Here is a 20,519-nt window from a genome sequence, read left to right as displayed (position 1 = left end):
TTCTGTGTTTGGCCTGATATGGTTCTCAATCAGAGGCAGCTGTCAATCGTTGTCCCTGATTGGGAACCATATTTAGGTAGCCTGTTTTCTGTTGGGTTTTGTGGGTGCTTGTTTTCAGTCTTTGTGTGTCTGCACCAGATAGAACTGTTTCGGTTTTCACTTTTGTTGTTTTGTAATTTGTAGTGTTCAGTTTTTGATTATCATTAAATTAAGATGAACACTAACCACACTGCGCTTTGGTCCTCTCCTTCTTCCACCGACGAAAGCCGTTACACATTCAATACTTTCACTGTTTTCTATGCAGTCTGTAAGAAACTATGTCCACCATTCAACGGTCAACGCAGAGTTTCCTAGCAGGGAAATTTGTCACATGAAGTCTTACGTCATTTTCTTGTTGTAAACTGGTTGTCTGGTTGAGAAGTCCTGTCAAATCAAATTGTATTTGTCACATGCTTCGTAAGCAATAGGTGCCGACTAACAGTGGAAGGCTTACTTGGGCGCCCTTCCCAACAATTCAGAGAGAAAGAAAATAATAATAGAAAAGCACACCACGTAATAATGAAAGTGATAATAAATACAGAATGATAATATAATCAGATTACTATTTTTACAATCAGGTAAAGATGGGATAAATGCCATATTTTGCTTATTATCTGGTAAGATTACAACCAGACACCATTTGTGGTTGCTAATTAAGTGATAATGATTGAGAAGCCGGAGTTTATAGGATATATTGGAATGGGTGCTGTGAGGCCCGAGATAAAGTTGAGTGCAGGCAAACTGTGAAATCGAGTACCGGAAAACTGTGCCAAATGTATCATATAAACTATGGTTTCTAGGAGATATCACTTTTGTACAACGGTTACCAAATATTTAAAACAAGATTTGGCACATTTTCACTTTAATAGGTGAACCAATACAATGTAATACATCCACAGACTAAATAGTCCTCTGATTGCAATTCCAACGGTCGCTATGGCATCACCACTGTGCCAGGCTGACTGGTTGTTTAGCTGGCTAACTACTAGCTAGCTAACGTAATACACGTTAACTACACACATTAATATCCAAAGTCAATATAAGCATGTCACGTGAAGTAGCTAGCTAGCTGTAAAATCCCAAACAAACTGCAGTGTCAATTTATCATCGTTCAAACTGCTAAATTGCATAGTCATGTGTGTCTGAACAAACTTCACCAATGAGACAAAACGAGTTGTCCGTATTGCCTGATAGAACAGCATGATGGAAATATTGTAGCTAGCTAGTTAGCTGGCTAGCAAACAGAGATCCCTTTTTTATTTTATTTCTTTTTTATTTCACCTTTATTTAACCAGGTAGGCTAGTTGAGAACATGTTCTCATTTACAACTGTGACTTGGCCAAGATAAATCAAAGCAGTGCAACACAAACAACAACACAGAGTTACACATGGAATAAACTGGTCGTCAGTCAATAACACAATAGACACAATAGAAAAAGTCTATATACAGTGTGTGCAAATGAGGTAAGATAAGGGAGGTAAGGCAATAAATAGGCCATTGTGGCAAAATAATTACAATTTAGCAATTAAACACTGGAATGGTAGAATGTGCAGAAGATGAATGTGGAAGTAGAGATACTGGGGTGCAAAGGAGCAAAAATAAATAAATAAATAACCGTATGGGGATGAGGTAGTTGGATGGGCTATTTACAGATGGGCTGTGTACAGGTGCAGTGATCTGTGAGCTGCTCTGACAGCTAGTGCTTAAAGTTAGTGAGGGAGATATGAGTCTCCAGCTTCAGTGATTTTTGCAGTTCGTTCCAGTCATTGGCAGCAGAGAACTGGAAGGAAAGGCGGCCTTAGGAGGAATTGGCTTTGGGGATGACCAGTGAAAAATACCTGCTGGAGCGCGTGCTACGGGTGGGTGCTGCTATGGTGACCAGTGAGCTGAGATCAGGCGGGGCTTTACCAAGCAAAGACTTGTAGATGACCTGGAGCCAGTGGGTTTGGCGAAGAATATGTAGCGAGGGCCAGCCAACGAGAGCATACAGGTCGCAGTGGTGGGTAGTATATGGGGCTTTGGTGACAAAACGGATGGCACTGTGATAGACTGCATCCAATTTGCTGAGTAGAGTGTTGGAGGCTATTTTCTACATGAAATCGCTGAAGTCGAGGATCGGCAGGATAGTCAGTTTTCGAGAGTATGTTTGGCAACATGAGTGAAGGATGCTTTGTTGAGAAAATACCTTTATACTAGCTTTGTTAAGAAGTACCGTAATGGCTGATTTCACCTTGGTTTTTCTCCTCATCACGAAGAAAAAATGTCACTGTAACCAAATTTTTATCTTGTGTGGTTTAATGTGGATGTTTCTTGTGTGTGTCGTTGCCATCCAGGTGTGTTCATAAACTCAATCTGGCAATCTAACCCAATATTAGCACACTGGGCTGAGAGTCCTACAGGACCTACACCCGGTTTCAGTCAACTTTGGCTAAAACCAGTTGCCACCCTTACAACTAAAACTTTTTTTACAAAAAACTCACGTGAAAAAAATGGTTTTCAGACACGTGTACATTTTTTCCTATTGAAAAAAAATCCCCAATCACGTGAAAAAAAAAGTTTTTTTCCCCTCGTGAAATAAATTACCACCTGCCGCATTTTTTTTCCCTTCACATTTTCACCACTACCAGCTACCGATCTTGCTTAGCTTCAGAGGCAAACAGCAGTGGGATTTAGAGTGCTATGGTGCAGGAATGAATGTCCCATAACTTTCAACTGGAAAAAAGGCAGTGAAATTAAAGGCCAGGGTAACAAAACCAAAGACAGGGTAAATTACAGGAAGGATGGAGTCGATTTATGTAATTGCTTTATCATAATATTTTTTGGCGTTTTTTTTGTGCATCCATTTACAGTTCAGTTGCTCTCACATTTCAAAATGATTTACAATGCTTTCAGAAATTATTCACACCCTATAAGGGCACAGGGCGAGACCCAGATGCAGACACGGGAGGCAGATGGTTCGAGTCTCTGATATTTATTATAATCCAAGGGGCAGGCAAGAGAATGGCCGTGGACAGGCAAAAGATCAGAACAAGGTCAGAGTCCAGAAGGAACAGAGTGGCAGGCAGGCTCTAGGTCAGGGCAGGCAGTATGGTCAGGCAGGCCAGTTCAGAGTCAAGGCAGGCAAGGGTCAAAACCGGGAGGACGAGCAAAAAACTGAGAAAAGGAAAAAGCAGGAGCACGGAGTAACCAGCTGGTTGACTTGACAAAACAAGACGATCTGGCACAGACAGACAGAAAACACAGGTATTAATACCCAGGGGATAATGGGGAAGATGGGTGACACCTGGAGGGAGTGGAGACAAGCACAAGGACAGGTGAAACAGATCAGGGTGTGACACACCTGTCAACAATCTACACAAAATACTCTATCATGTCAAAGTGGAAGAAACATTTCAACAATAAATAAAACACTAATATATCTTGATTAGATAAGTATTTAACCCCATGAGTCAATACACGTTAGAAAGTCACCTTTGGCAGCGATTACAGCTATGAGTCTTCCTGGGTAAATTTCCAAGAGCTTTGAACACCTGGATTGTGCAACATTTGTCCATTATTCTTTTCAAAATTCTTCAAGCTCTGTCAAATTGGTTGTTGATTATTGCTAAACAACCATTCTCAGGTCTTGCCATATATTTTCAATTAGATAAACAGTGCCTTCGGAAAGTATTCAGACTCCTTGACTTTTTCCACATTTTGTCACGTGGAAAAAAAAAATCCTCATCAAAACAATTTTCTCATCAATCTACTGTACACACAATACCTCATAATGACAAAGCGAAAACAGGTTTTTAGACATTTTTGCAAATGTATTGAAAATAAAAACTGAAATACCTTACATAAGTATTCAGACCCTTTGCTATGAGACTCGAAATTGAGCTCAGGTGCATCCTATTTCCATTGATCAACCTTGAGATGTTTCTACAACTTGATTGGAGTACACCTGTGGTAAATTAAATTGATTGCACATGATTGGAAAGGCCCACACCTACAGTTGAAGTCGGAATACATACACCTTAGCCAAATACATTTAAACTCAGTATTTCACAATTCCTGACATTTAATCTTAGTTAAAATTCCCTGTCTTAGGTCAGTTAGGATCACCACTTTATTTTAAGAATGTGAAATGTCAGAATAATAGTAAAGAGAATGATTTATTTCAGCTTTTATTTCTTTCATCACATTCCCAGTGGTTCAGAAGTTTACATACACTCAATTAGTACTTCGTAGCATTGCCTTTAAATTGTTTAACTTGGGTCAGACGTTTTGGGTAGCCTTCCACAAGCTTCCCACTTGGGTGAATTTTGGCCCATTCCTCCAACAGAGCTGGTGTAACTGAGTGAGGTTTGTAGGCCTTCTTGCTCGCACACACTTTTTCAGTTCTGCCCACAAATGTTCTATGGGATTGAGGTCAAGGCTTTGTGATGGCAACGGCAATACCTTGACTTTGTTGTCCTTAAGCCATTTGGCCACAACTTTGGAAGTATGCATGGGGTCATTGTCCATTTGGAAGACCCATTTACGACCAAGCTTTAACTTCCTGACTGATGTCTTGAGATGTTGCTTTAATATATCCACAGAATTTTCCTGCCTCATGATGCCATCTATTTTGTGAAGTGCACCAGTCCCACCTGCAAAGCAGCCCCACAACATGATGCTGCCACCCCAGTGCTTCACGGTTGGGATGGTGTTCTTCAGCTTGCAAGCCTCCCCCTTTTTCCTCCAAACATAACGATGGTCATTATGGCCAAACAGTTATATTTTTGTTTCATCAGACCACAGGACATTTCTCCAAAAGGTACGATCTTTGTCCCCATGTGACGTTGCAAACCGTAGTCTGTCTTTTTTATGGTGGTTTTGGTGCAGTGGTTTCTTCCTTGCTGAGCGGTCTTTCAGGTTATGTTGATATAGGACTCGTTTTACTGTGGATATAGATACTTTTGTACCTGATTCTTTGCATCTTCACAGGGTCCTTTGCTGTTGTTCTGGGATTGATTTGCACTTTTCTCACCAAAGTTCGTTAATCTCTAGCAGACAGAACGCGTCTCCTTCCTGTATATATCCACAGGTACACCTCCAATTGACTCAAATGATGTCATTTAGCCTATCATAAGCTTCTAAAACCATGACATCATTTTCTGGAATTCTGACCAACTGGAATTGTGATACAGTGCATTATAAGTGAAATAATCTGTCTGTAAACAATTGTTGGAAAAATTACTTGGGTCTTGCACAAAGTAGATGTCCTAACCGGCTTACCAAAACTATAGTTTGTTAACAAGACATTTGTGGAGTGGTTGAAAAACGAGTTTTAATGACTCCAACCTAAGTGTATGTAAACTTCCGACTTCAACTGTATCTATATAAGGTCCCACAGTTGACAGTGCAAGCCACGAGGTCGAAGCAATTGTCCGTAGAGTACAGATCTGGGGAAGGGTACCAAAACATTTCTGCAACATTGAAGGTCCCCAAGAGCACACTGGCCTCCAATCATTGTGGAGTAACTACAATGTCCATAATGAATTAGTAAAAATTTGTTAAAATTTTCGTAAAACATAATTCCACTTTGACATTATTGGGCATTGTGTGTAGGCCATTGACAAAAAAATCTTAAATTAATCCATTTAAATTCAGGCTTTAACACCACTAAATGTGGAACATTTCAAGAGGTGTGAATACCTTCTGAAAGCACTGTACTTCCATTTGCTATCAATACATTTGGGTTTATGTTTAGCTTTCAATATAGCTAATTTGAATTTTGATCTCAACTTCAGAAGTTTTGCTTGTTATTAATGACACAAAAGTAACTCACTAGAGGATTGCAACATATGATAAGACTTTTACTCTATTAAAGGTGTTTAAAGCGGCAATCCTTAACTCAAACATTAACAGTGTTGTCCCGGCCTCAGTTTTGATAAAAAGCTGAGGAATGGGGCTGGAGAAATGCAATTAATGTCAAATCCATAGACTATGCTATGGATGCAAGGACTGGCCATCCATGATATCAGAGGTAGAGTTTCAACCGTGTTTGTATACATTTACCTCGTTTAAAACATTGGAGTAAATGTCAAGTTTTCTTACATGTGACACTGCAAATTCGCTTACATGTGGAATTCCAAGTTCAACGTAAAATGTAATTTGCAGTTTCATATAGGACATTTTTTTCGCTTGTGAACATCTCACTTTCACATGAGGAATTGTGAATTCAAATGTGAAAAACAATCAAATCTGAAATGTTATGCATGCATGGAACTGCAAATTAGAGTTTTCTTACATGTGAACCTGACAATTATTACTATTGAATATTTTACTTGTAATTCCACATGTGAAAGTGAGATTAGTATCCGATTCTCACGTGAACATTTTTAACATGTGAAACAGCAAAAATTTCCCGTGAAACTGCAATTCAAAATTGGGCGTCTATCCATGTACTGAGGACGTTGGGAAATGCCTTCAAATCCGGCTACTAGGGACAACAGTGAGCGCTATTACTATCAAGTACACTTGGGTCTTGCTAGGATATTGTGGACAGAGGTGGCAGATGGGTGAAATCGATGATTCTGGATCAGACGGTGGCATGCTCAATCCCAGCTGTGGACACTGGTTATTTATTTTTTGTTTTAACCCTATCCCAAACATGAACCCTTACCTTAACCATTCGGAATGAGTGCCTGAATTTAACCCTTACATTTTTTTGAGAAATGGAACCATACAGAGCAGCAGGGGCATCAAAAACACTTGTTTTAGAGAACGTGGATGAACGTCTAATTCTGCAGTGAGACTGTGAGACCTTGTTGGAAATTTAAGTTCAACTATTCCTTTATGGAAAAACGCTGTGTGATCACGTGATTTATGTGAAGTTAATGTATTAACATGTGACAGCATGTGAAGCAACATGTGATAACATGAAACTAGACACTGGACAGAGGAACTCTATCTAGAAGGCCAGCATCCCGGAGTCACCTCTTCACTGTTGACATTGAGACTGGTGTTTTGCGGGTACTATTTAATGAAGCTGCCAGTTGATGATTTATGAGACGTCTGTTTCTCAATTGTATGCTGTAGTGTTAAAGATTTCCCTTGACTGGAACAAAGGGGCCAAGCCCGAACCATGAAAAACAGCCCCAGATTCTTCCTCCACCAAACTTTACAGATGGCACTATGCATTCGGGCAGGTAGTGTTCTCCTGGCATCCGCCAAACCCCTCTTTGTCCGTCGGACTGCCGGATGGTGAAGCGTGATTCATCACTTCCAGAGAACGCGTTTCCATTGATCCAGAGTCTAATGGGGGAGAGCTTTACACCACACAGCTGATGCTTAGCATTGAGCATGGTGATCTTAGGCTTGTGTGCGGCTGCTCGGCCTTGGAAACCCATTTCATTAATCTCCTGACTAACAGTTATTATGCTGACGTTGCTTCCAGAGGCAGTTTGGAACTCAGTAGTGAGTGTTGCAACCTAGGAAAGACTATTTTTATGCGCTACGTGCTTCAGCGGTCCCGTTCTGTGAACTTTTGTGGTCTACCACTTCACGGCTGAGCCGTTGTTGCTCTTAGACGTTTCCACTTCAAAATAACTGACATGAGCCACATTGAAAGTCTCTGAGGTCTTCAGTAAGGCTATTCTAATGCCAATGTTTCTCTATGGAGATTGCATGGCGGTGTGCTCGGTTTTATACACCTGTTAGCAATGGGTGTGGCTGAAATAGCCAAATCCACTAATTTGAAGGGTTGTCCACATACTTTTGTATATATAGTGTACATCTCTGCACTTAACTAGTATAGCAGAGCATATGGCACTCTTTTGTTATCCGTTTTCACATGAGGAAACTGCAAATTTGACATGTACTTTTTTTGAAAGGGTCACCGTGAACCTTTGGAAATACATCAGGTACATACATTCACAATTAACATTTTATTAGATGCTCTTGTCCAGAGGGACGTACAGGAGCAATTAGGGTTGAGTGCATTTCTCAAGGGCATATCAACAGATTTTTTTCACCTAGTTGGCTCAGGGATTCGAACCAGCACCCTTTCGGTTACTGGCCCATGCTCTTAACCACTAGGCGACCTGCCGCCCCATGTACATATATGGCACTTTTTGCATTTCATTGAAAGTTTATATATTTTTTATATAGTACTTTTTATATTATTTATTTAACAGAGACATACACAATAATCAACAGCTCAGACAAGTGTAAGAGTGTTAGATTTAGCTAGACATTCAAGTATGCATGAGTACCTGTCAAGCGTTCATTCAACAGCTGTTGTGGGTTTTGCATCAGACCATGGACAATAAGAGGGATTTCAACAAGCCAGTGTGCCACAGTTCAAGAGGTAGACATCTTATCAGAAACATTCTGTAGGCACAAACAGCAGTCTCAAAGGAGATTGTACAAATGTGTATTGAGTTCACAGGGGACAGCAGGACACACACACACACGGATGTGCCCACACACACACGTACACAAGTACACATACAAGTCCACGATTGCACACACAAACACACCGGCACACACACATGCAGGTGCTTATGCAAACACACACACACACACACACACACACACACACACACACACACACACACACACACACACACACACACACACACACACACACACACACACACACACACACACACACACACACACACACACACACACACACACACACAGCATGTCCAGTTTATATTACTGTAGATGGCAGCATATCACTGTTGGCTGTGACAGTAACACAGATGTAGAATAGTATACTACTTTTATACCTGACTAACAGATACAGTTATCACTACCTGCTGTGAATGCTCTTGCACTACTACTGCTTACAATGCAATGTTACCAAAGCTAATGTAAAAACATCTAACTAACTAATTCTAAACGTATTAATGCAAACCAGACTAACAGAAAATGTAAAACTCAATAAAAACGAAGCAAATCTTAACAAAATATTATCAACTACTGATTCAGAAGCAAAAAGAGACGCCGAGAAGCAAGAATGTCAGATTTCCGCATTTACTGTCAGTAACACAAGAGTTAACTTGCACATTAAATCAACCTGTACCGGAAAGATGTTCTATGAACCCTCCTGTGTGTATTAGTCTTCTGTCACATCCATAGTGTGTTACAAGACTTGCCTTAGAAGCAGTCATGTAGAGGTAAAAATATAGGTGCATAAATGTTGATCGGCGTTCCCGGTGCGGAAAGAAAAGCATTATATTTTTTATGCAATATTTTTTTCCGTAATAGTTGAGTGAACGCTTACGCAAAATAAAATAAAAAGGTGCGAAAACTGTGTTTACGCCCGTTTACGCCCGTTTATCCTAAATGGTAGCACTTTATAATAACTCCACGTAACAAAGTGTTTATAATGGATTGGTATCGTTTATTCAACAATCATTAGGGGAGAGCCATGACGAAAGTAACACCGGGTGAAAGTAACATGCCCATTTTTCAGATAACTGCAGAAACTAGAATGACGTGGCAAAGTCAGCATATCCCTAATATTGAGTACGACCTCCCTGCAAAAAAAACAGCCCAGTCTGACCATGTTTCTCAGAGTTAACAGCAAAATTGGTTTTGAGCGATGTTGGTAAAAAAGAACGTGGTAAAAAGTTTTTGGGTTGTAGAGTTGTCTTTTGTTGTTTAAGGTTCCAAACATACACTACAATTCAAAAGTTTGGGTTCACTTAGAAATGTCCGTGTTTTTGAAAGAAAAGCACATTTTCTGTCCAGTTAAATAACATCAAATTGATCAGAAATACAGTGTAGACATTGTTAATGTTCTAAATGACTATTGTAGCTGGATATGGCTGATTTTTTATGGAATATTTTCATAGGCATACAGAGGCCAGAGGTCAGCAACCATCACTCCTGTGTTCCAATGACACGTTGTGTTCACTATTCCAAGTTTATAAATTTAAAAGGCTAATTGGATTAATTAATTAATTAGAAAACCCTTTTGCATTTATGTTATCACAGCTGAAAACTGTTGTTCTGATTATTAAAGAAGAAAAAACTGGCCTTCTTTAGGCGAGTTGAGGTTTTGGATCATCACATTTGTGGGTTCGATTACAGGCTCAAAATGGCCAGAAACAAAGGACTGTCTTTTAAAACACATCAGTCTATTCTTGTTCTGAGAAATGAAGGCTATTCCACGGGAGAAATTGCCAAGAAACTGAAGATCTCGCACGCTGTGTTCTACTCCCTTCACAGAACAGCGAAAACTGTCTCGAAACAGAATATAAAGAGGAGTGGGAGGCCCCGGTGCACAACTGAGCAAGACGACAAGTACATTAGTGTCCAGTTTGAGAAACAGACACCTCACAAGTCCTCAACTGGCAGCTTCATTAAATAGTACCTGCAAAACACCAGCGTCAATGTCAGTAGTGAAGAGGCGACTCCAGGATGCTGGCCTTCCATTTGCAATGTCTTACAATGGGCACACCAAACTGATACATACTGACACCAAACCCACTTTTTCCAACGCGTTCAGAAGCCAACTATCACATATTTCAGAGCAGGCCCAAAATTCACAGCGCCTGCCTTCTGTTTAAACCATAATAAAAACTTAAAACACGTAGTTACGTTCTAGCTGCGGGTCCAGATCTGACATTATGTGTAGGCCTAGCTGAGGCGACCCCGAATCCCGGGTTTCGGCTCGATAGGTCATTCTGGGGGCCCGAGCTGCGACCTTAATTAGTGCTGAAAATCCACTTTTTCCGGGTGTTGCTACGGGGTCCCTGTATGAGTTATCAGACATAAACTTTAGGGTCCGTCGCTATGAGCCGAGGCGGTTGCAATGCACTTAGTCTTGTGACTCTGGGACTTCTAAATGTCGTCATTTTCGCAATGGTCAAAATGAATTGAAGTCATTGCAAATGTATGAGGCTGTTTCTCGGCCTGACGTCCTTCTAGAGGCACATATCAATTTGCAATGACTTGCATAACTCACCATGCACTATCAACTTAAGCTCTAGAAAAGGTTTCTGAAGTTTCAGAGCTCTAGCTTACGGTTCTTTGATGGTACGAACGCCGGTATCTATTGCAGGCTCTGTGTGTCTGTAAGCCCCATACTGTGTTACTCCATCCTTGCTGTGTGTGTGTGTGAGTTTTTCTTGGAAATATGATGGGAGAAATTACTGATTTACAGTTCATGAGGGTTGCCTAACATGAATACACATGAAATGAACACACATGAAACACACATGAAATTTTGGAAAGGTGACCTTTTTAACCCATCGAAACAGCCCCTATGACCCCAATTTAAGGCACTTCCGGTTGGCACAGAAAGCTGAAAGTAAACACATATCCTCATTGGGGGAGGCTTTTACAGAATCCTGAGTTAAGTCTTTACGTTAAGAACTGACTGATTTACAGGGGGGTGAATGCAGTGTTCTTCGCAAACTGCAGATAGGGTATATCAAAACCACTTTTAGGGTCAATTTAAACACTTCCGGTTGCTCCAGGAAGCTCAGAATCAACACAGGTAGTCCTCATAGTGGCCTAATGGATTGTCATCGAAGACAGTTTGATTTGGCATTCATAACCCACATAGGCTTCAGGTTGAAGTTAGGGCAGCAGGCAATGTATTCCTGTTGGGAGATATGTCACTGTAAACTGTTAGATGAAAACACCCTGTTTTCACTGTTAAGGGTTAATGCCACACGGTCAAGGTTAGGCTCCCACAGATCGGGAGGACTTTAGGAACGTTCCTGTGGTTGAGTTGGGGTTCTAACCCTAACGGTTCTGCCGCTGTCACCCAAAAACACCTCAAATTTAGGTCAGGCTTCATTTTGGGCCTACTTTTTTGCACGGTCACTGTGGTCAGACCGAGCGAGCTACGGTCAAGTGGGGCATCTCGTTGAACTCGGCATGGCCTAGAGACTATGGTGATGCCATTTGTGTCCCTTTCTGTGATTTAAGCCTCCCCATTTGGGGATTTCATCCTATTTGATGGTAAAGTTCACTTTTCCCCTTTAGAATATGAAGGGGACCATTCAATCTTTTCATGTTGATATCTGTAGAGGTACAGTTGACCCTGAACATGTGGCAAAAGGAATTTTGAAAATGGCCTGCACAGAAGCAGAATTAGAGCATAACCTGTAAACCCATGTTATCCTTAGGGAGAAATTCGTATGTGTCAGACTACATGAACCGGTGCACGCAGCTAGAATAACTCTGTGGCTTGTCCACCCCAACCTCCACCAATGAGCCCATCGAAAACGGCTTGCCTCTGTGTGACCCTGAATGAGCTATCGGACAGAAACTTTAGGGTCCGTCTTTATGGGCCGAGGCTGTGTCAACGCACCTAGACTTGTGACTCTGGGACTTTTCTAAATGTCGTCATTTTCGCGATGGTCAAAATGAGTTGAAGTCATTGCAAATGTACGAGGCTGGTTCTTTATTCCTTACACCGAAGATTCATGTACTTTGACATGAAATGGTCAAATTAGCACTCTATTACCATTTTTGACCTTTAATCCCAGAAAATGGGCCTTAACTCAAAAAGCATTGAGGCCTCAATGCCATCTTATTTCTGGGCTAAAAGCCCATTTGGCCAAACCCGTGCTCACCGAGTTTCGTCTTTGAAGTATTTTCCGTTTAGGAGAAATAGCCATGTCACTTTGGTGATGTTTTGTCCATTTGCAATAAGCAGCCAGTTCGCCATCTGGAGGAATTTTCTTGTACAGCAGAAAAATGACCAAAAATTTAACATTTTATAAAACGGAAACCAAATGTCAGAGAGACTTCATTTGATGACTTCCCGGAAGAGCGGGCCCTGGCGCACGACCCGAGGCCATCAGCCTATTTTAATAACACTCGCGGACGTCTAGTAAGGGACCGTACATTTGCCATATGGAGATCCTCATCAATCATATGGGAAATGCCAAATTGTTCCCTTCATGTATGTAAAAGTGAAAGTCACCCAGTAAAATAAAACTTGAGTAAAAGTCTAAAAGTATGGTTTTAAATGTACTTAATTAAGTAGAGTGTTGGAATGAGTACTCAATTGTTATACTTGAGTTAAAGTAAAAAGTAAATGCTGTACATCAAATTCATTATGTTAAGCAAACCAGACGGCACAATTTTCTTGTTGTAAATTTATGGACAGACGGGGCACATTCCAACACTCACACATAATTTACAAATGCAGTATTTGTGTTTAGTGACTCCACCATATAAGAGGCAGCAGGGATGACAACGTGTTATATTGGTAGGTATGTGAATTTTGTATTTGTATTTGTTAAGGAACACCATTAGCTGCTGCCAAGGAAACAGCAACTCTTCCTGGGGTCCATTTTTAAACATTAAAATACACTTCACAACAGATTTCACAACACATTAAGTGTGTTCCCTCAAGCCGCTACTCTTCTACCAAATATCTACAACATAAAATCCATGTTTACGTGTCTGTATGGTGCGTATGTTATCATGAATGTGTATGCGTGTATGTTCCATACGGCATAAGGGGTATTTCTATCAGTATTTTAAATCTGATTTTACTGCTTGCATGAGTTACTTTATGTAGAACAGACTTCCATGTAGTGATGGCTTTATGTACTACTGTGCTCCTCCCATAGTCTCTTTTGGACTTGGGGACTGTGAAGACAACTGGTGGCATGTCTTGTGGGGTATGCATGGGTGTCTGAGCTGTGTGTTAGTAGGTAACAGACAGCTTGGTGCATTCAACAAGTCAATACTTCTCACAAAAACAAGTAGTGATGAAGTCAATATCTCCTCTACTTTGAGCCAGGAAAGACTGACATACATATTATTAATGTTAGCTCTCTGTGTACATTTCAAGGCCAGTCGTGCTGCCCTGTTCTGGGCTAATTGTAATTCTTCTTTTTTGTGGCACCTGACCACATGACTGGACAGTCGTCCAGGTGTTACAAAACTAGGGCCTGTAATACCTACCTTGTTGATAGCGTTGTTAACCTCTCTGGGATATGTGGGACGGTAGCGTCCCACCTGGCCAATAGCCAGGGAAAATGTAGAGCGCCAAATTCAAAAAAATGATATAAAATAAAACTTTCATTAAATCACACATGTAAGATACCAAATTAAAGCTACACTTGTTGTGAATCCAGTCACCATGTCAGATTTCAAAAAGGCTTTTCGGCGAAAGCATAAGATGCTATTATCTGATGATAGCAGAACAGTAAACAAAGAGAGTGTAGCATATTTCAACACTGCAGGCACGACACAAAACGCAGAAATAAAATATAAATCATGCCTTACCTTTGACGAGATTCTTTTGTTGGCACTCCAATATGTCCCATAAACATCACAAATGGTCCTTTTGTTCGATTCATTCCGTCCATATATATCCAAATTGTCCATTTATTTGGCGTGGTTGATCCAGAAAAAAACAGCTTCCAATTTGCACAAAGTCACTACAAAATATCTCAAAAATTACCTCTAAACTTTGCCAAAACATTTCAAACTACTTTTGTAATACAACTTAAGGTATTTGTAAACATTAATAATCAATCAAATTGAAGATGGGTCTATCTGTTTTCAATACAGGAGATCAACAAACTAACGCTACTTTTCTAGTCTTGCGCAACTCTCAAACAGTACACATGACGTTACACTGTTTCCAGGTGGCCTTACTTCTTCATTGCACAAAGGAATAACCTCAACCTATTTCCAAAGAGTGGTGACATCCAGTGGAAGCGGTAGGAACTGAAAACAGGGTGATTAGAAATCCAGTATTCCAATGAAAACTCATTGAACAGACAGTGACTTAAAAAAAAATAATTAATGGTTAGTCCTCGGGGTCTTGCATGCTACATAAGTTCTGTTATACTTACAGACATGATTCATCTGGAGGAATTTTCTTGTACAGCGGAAAAATGACCAAAAATTTAACATTTTATAAAACGGAAACCAAATGTCAGAGAGACTTCATTTGATGACTTCCCGGAAGAGCGGGCCCTGGCGCACGACCCGAGGCCATCAGCCTATTTTAATAACACTCGCGGACGTCTAGTAAGGAACCGTACATTTGCCATATGGAGATCCTCATCAATCATATGGGAAATGCCAAATTGTTCCCTTCATGTATGTAAAAGTGAAAGTCACCCAGTAAAATAAAACTTGAGTAAAAGTCAATTGATTCAAACAATTTTAGAAACTTCAGAGTGTTTTCTATCCAAATCTACTAATAATATGCATATCTTATATTCTGGGGATGAGTAGAAGGAAGTTGAAATTGGGCACGCTATTTATCCAATAGTGAATTTGCTGCCCCCTATCCTAGAGAAGTTAAGAAAGCAGAGCAGCACTTTATTATGGACAGACCTCTACCCGTCTTACCTACTGTTGCATTAATATGTTTTCACCATGACCGTTTACAATCCATGGTTACTCCAAGCAGTTTAGTCTCCTCAACTTGCTTAATTTACACATTATTCATTACAATATTTAGTTGAAGTTTAGGGTTTAGTGCATGATTTGTCCAAAATACAATGCTTTTATTTTATTTTATTAAGGATTCAATTATTTCTTGCCACCAATTCTGAAACTGACTGAAGCTCTTTGCAGTGATTTCACTTGCTGTGGTAGCTGACATGTACAGTGTTGCCTCATCAACATACATAGAAACACATGCTCTACTCAGAGCCAGTGACATGTAAAGATTGAAAGAAATGTGGGGCCTAGGCAGCTGCCCTGGGGAATGCCACATTCTACCTGGATTATGTAGGAGAGGCTTCCATTCAAGAACATCCTCTGTGTTCTGTTAGACAGGTAACTCTCGATCCACAATATAGCAGGTGATGTAAAGTGACAATGTCAAAAGACGCACTGAAGTGTAATAAAATAGCTCCCACAATCTTTTGTATTATCAATTTCTTTCAGTCAATCATCAGTAATTTGTGTAAGTGCAGTACATGTTGAATACCCTTCTCTATAGATTGTTTGCAGTTGATGATACAACGCCTCCTGGCGGCCATGTTGGAAGACCACCCCATGAATTCTTCTGACAACAACAGCCGAGTGGCTGCCCCAAACGGCATGATAACAGTCCCCAAAACTAATTTCATCACCACGCTAATTTTGTGTAGAGTATTTGGCTGCCCTAACAAGGCAGGAAAGACAACATGAAAAAAGGATGTTTACAAATTCCCTGCAGTCATGAAACACCATTGGTGACACCAAGATAAGACTCAAAAGCTGTCAGAAAAGCCAACAAGACAGCTGTCTAATGGGTCTGCTGCGATCATTTCCTCACTGGTAAGTCAAGTCTGATCGATTTCGAGTTTATTTTAGTTGTTATGCTAACCAGGTGTTAACAACAACTTTAAATTAGTCATAATTAGATAGCTTCTATTCTAGAAATTAGCATGTGTTGCGTGAGTTTACCGTTTTGGGGGAGCTATTTTTCACCATAAAAATGCACAACAAAGAATTGCATGCCTCTATCATCTCATTTGCAAACAAATGTAAGCCTACTATTACTAATGTTATGAGTAGATTGGATAGTGATAATTGAGGCTATCAATAAGAGAGTAGTGGTATATAGGATATATCAGAGACGCTTCCTTTGCATGAGAAAAATGTGGCTTTTGATAAACATTTCATGCCATTCTACTACACTTTATGAAATTATCAGAATCTTTTTTATTACGATGGTAGCCTAAGCCTACTGTACTGACACTGACAACAGATCAATACAAACAACCCTGTCTTGAATCCAACCATGTAATCTAGGCCTATGAAAAGTATATATTTTTTCATTTTAGCTAACCCTTTTCCTAACCTTAACGTAATTATCCGAAACTGCTGCCTAAATTCTCCTAATCTGCTACGAAATGTCAAATATGACATTAATTTCATAAAAACTGGATCCCTTCTAGCCATGACCATAAAAAGGGGAGGCACAAATTGTACAATATTGCCTGGAGGACATTATTGTCCAAAAAACTCCGGTGGTTATCAAATATCCATACATCCATATGATAACCCAATGATAATTTGTTGAGAACTTTATTTATAAGAGGAGGGAAAATGTATGGACATTACAGAATAGGACAAAGGCCTCAATGCGAATGGACAACCTGCTGTGTTGACTGGTTGTTCAAGCCCAACAATAGATTTTATCTTTATATGACACTAAAACACCTGAATGAATTAAACACAACCAAACAAGAGCCCTGATGGTTTAGGTGACCTAAAGAAGTGATATTCTAACATCAGGTGTGATTTTCATTTGTTTATGTTCTGTTCACCAGCTGACCTTTATCAAGACACCCATATCAACTGGATTCCCCCTGTGAAGATGAGGAATGATGCAGCAGCATCAGTTTCTACTTCTATTACTTCGTCCTTTTCCAGATATGAAAGGAGACATCCCTCAATTATACGAGATGGTTGTTATATGCTGTGCTTTGGTTAATCTGAATGATTCTGTTGTGCAATATGAGTAGAGCACCTTCACCTTGTCGTCATGACAAAAGTGCCCCCCCAAAACCGTATGAATATATAAAATGTATTGTTTTATGCGTGAAATGAAAAGTATTTTGTCACCTCTGCTAGCCTAGCCCCATTGAGAAAAACATATTTCTTAAAGCCCAACTATTTTCTTTCTTGACAATTTAAACATATTTAGCATAGACAATGTAATTGTAGTCTTAGGCAAATCATCTCCATTATCAAAGGGGCACGTCCATGTGCCACTCAGACCTTCTTGGAGAAAGTATATGGCATTGAACTTGGTAGTAGTAGTTGTGCAACGTTTTAAGTTAAGGATCCAATCTCCTGCTTTCAAACATTTTACCACCTACAGTACAAGTAAAACGTTTGGACACAGCTAGTTATTCTATGATTTTTCTTTATTTTTACTATTTTCTACATTGTAGAATGATAGTGAAGACATCAAAACTATGAAATAACACATGGAATCATGTAGTAACCAAAAAAGTATTAAACAAATCACAATATATTTTATATTTGAGATTTTTCAAAAAAGCCACCCTTTGGCTTGGTGACAGCTTTGCACACTCTTGGCATTTTCTCAACCAGCTTCATGAGGTAGTCACCTGGAATACATTTCAGTTAACAGGTGTGCCTTGTTAAAAGTTAATTTGTGGTATATATTTCCTTCTTAATTTTTGAGCCAATCATTTGTGTTGTGACAAGGTAGGGGTGGTATACAGAAGATAGCCCTATTGGTAATAGACCAAGTCCATATGATAGCAAAAGCAGCTCAAATAAGCAAAGAGAAACGACAGTCCATCATTACTTTAAGACATGAATGTCAATCAATCCGGAAAATCTCAAGAACTTTGAAAGTTTCTTCAAGTGCAGTTGCTGCAGAGGATACATTCATTAGAGTTACCAGCCTCAGAAATTGCAGCCCAAATAAATACTTCACAAAGTTCAAGTAACAGACATATCTCAACATCAACTGTTCAGAGGAGACTGCGTGATTCAGGCCTTCATGGTCATATTTCTGCAAAGAAACCACTATTAAAGGACACCAATAATGAGAAGAGACTTGCTTGGGCCAAGAAACATGTGCAATGGACATTAGACCGGTGGAAATCTGTCCTTTGTTCTGATGACTCCAAATTTGAGATTTTTGGTTCCAACAACTGTGTGTTTGTGGGACACAGAGTAGGTGAACTGATGATCTCCGCATGTGTAGTTCCCACCATGAAGCATGGAGGAAGAGTTGTGATGCTGTGGGTGTGCTTTGCTGGTGACACTGTTGGTGATTTATTTAGAATTCAAGGCACACTTAACCAGCATGGCTTCTAGAGCATTCTGCAGCGATACGTAATCCCATCTGGTTTGCGCTTAGTGGGACTATCATTTGTTTTTCAACAGGACAATGACCCAACCCACCTCCAGGCTGTGTAAGGGCTATTTGATCAAGAAGGAGAGGGATGGAGTGCTGCATCAGATGACCTGTCCTCCACAATCACCCGACCTCAACCCAATTGAGATGGTTAGGGATGAGTTGGATCGCAGAGTGAAGGAAAAGCAGCCAACAAGTGCTCAGCATATGTGGGAACTCCTTCAAGACGGTTGGAAAAGCATTCCAGGTAAAGCTGATTGAGAGAATGCCAAGAGTGTGCTATGCTGTCATCAAGGCAAAGGGTAGCTACTTTGAAGAATCTAAAAAATAAAATGTATTTTTGAATTGTTTAACCCTTTTTTGGTTACTACATGATTCCATGTGCTATTTCATATTTTTGATGTCTTCACTATTATGCTGCAATGTAGAAAATAGTAAAAAATAAAGAAAAACCCTTGAATGAGTACCTGTGTCCAATCTTTTGACTGGTACTGTATACTACAAGGGTTGGATTTCCACCACAAAATTCAATATCAGCACAAGGAATGTACAAAATCTACTCTAAAGATTAGCCTCATATACATTGTCTACTGGTATCGTTTTTAAATTGAGAACATATAGCTGAACAATTTGTCGTCTGCATTGGCTGTGCAGCATTTACGGTGATACGGCCTCTGCAGAAGTTAGGGCGTTCATACTTCTTGTGCTTCGCAACGCAGCGCAGAGCTGTTGTGAAGGAAGTTGTCAAGAATGTGAGTTTGCGTTTGCGTTTATACAGGGCCTCCCACCCCCACTATACCGTCAGTGAATCATGTCAATGAGGAGCTATACGGAGCCGTCCGCATTGTTACAACATTTGAAAGGATGCAATTACAGTAATGCGGCAGAGAGCTTAATTTGGCCTCTGCGTTCTTCCGGAGCAGCTTCCGACCACATTTTCTGATCAAACATAAATTGGCTCTAATGTCATCATACTGTAGGCCAGTGGTTCCCAACTCCGGTCCTCGAGTAACAGTACAGTTTTATTGTAGCCGTGGACAAACACACCTGATTCAACTTGTCAACTAATCATCGGGCCCTCAATGAGTTTAATCAAGTTTGTCCGGGGCTACAACAAAAGTGTGCTGTTGGGGGTACTGGAGTTGGGAATCGCTGCTGTAAGCCTATGGCTGCACTGTCGTTGCATACCATTATCTGCTGCAAAATGGGTTCACAAAAATTGTGACAATCAAATAAAACTAATTGGAGAGTTTATGACTGAACAAAAAGGTAATGTTCATTTGAGAACACAACACAGAAACACAGACAAATTAGAGACAGATTCCCTTCCCCTCTTTATTGCAGGATTGTGATATGTGATTAATCATCTTGAAAAACTTCACTTTGGAAGTATGCTTGGGGTCACTGTCCATTTGGAAGACCCATTTGCGACCAAGCTTTAACTTCCTGATTGATGTCTTGAGATGTTGCTTCAATATATCCACATCATTTTGCTGCCTCATGATGGCATCTATTTTGTGAAGTGCACCAGTCCCTCCGGCAGCAAAGCACCCCCACAACATGATGCTGCCACCCCGTGCTTCACGGTTGGGATGGTGTTCTTCGGGTTGCAAGCCTCCACCTTTTTCCTCCAAACATAACGATGGTCATTATGGCAAAAACAGTTCTATATTTGAT

The sequence above is a fragment of the Salvelinus alpinus genome, chromosome 9 (assembly GCF_045679555.1).
Source record: "Salvelinus alpinus chromosome 9, SLU_Salpinus.1, whole genome shotgun sequence".
Classification (NCBI taxonomy): Eukaryota; Metazoa; Chordata; class Actinopteri; order Salmoniformes; family Salmonidae; genus Salvelinus; species Salvelinus alpinus.
The sequence above is the reverse complement of the archived record's forward strand: the minus strand, read 5'-3'. Positions refer to the sequence as shown.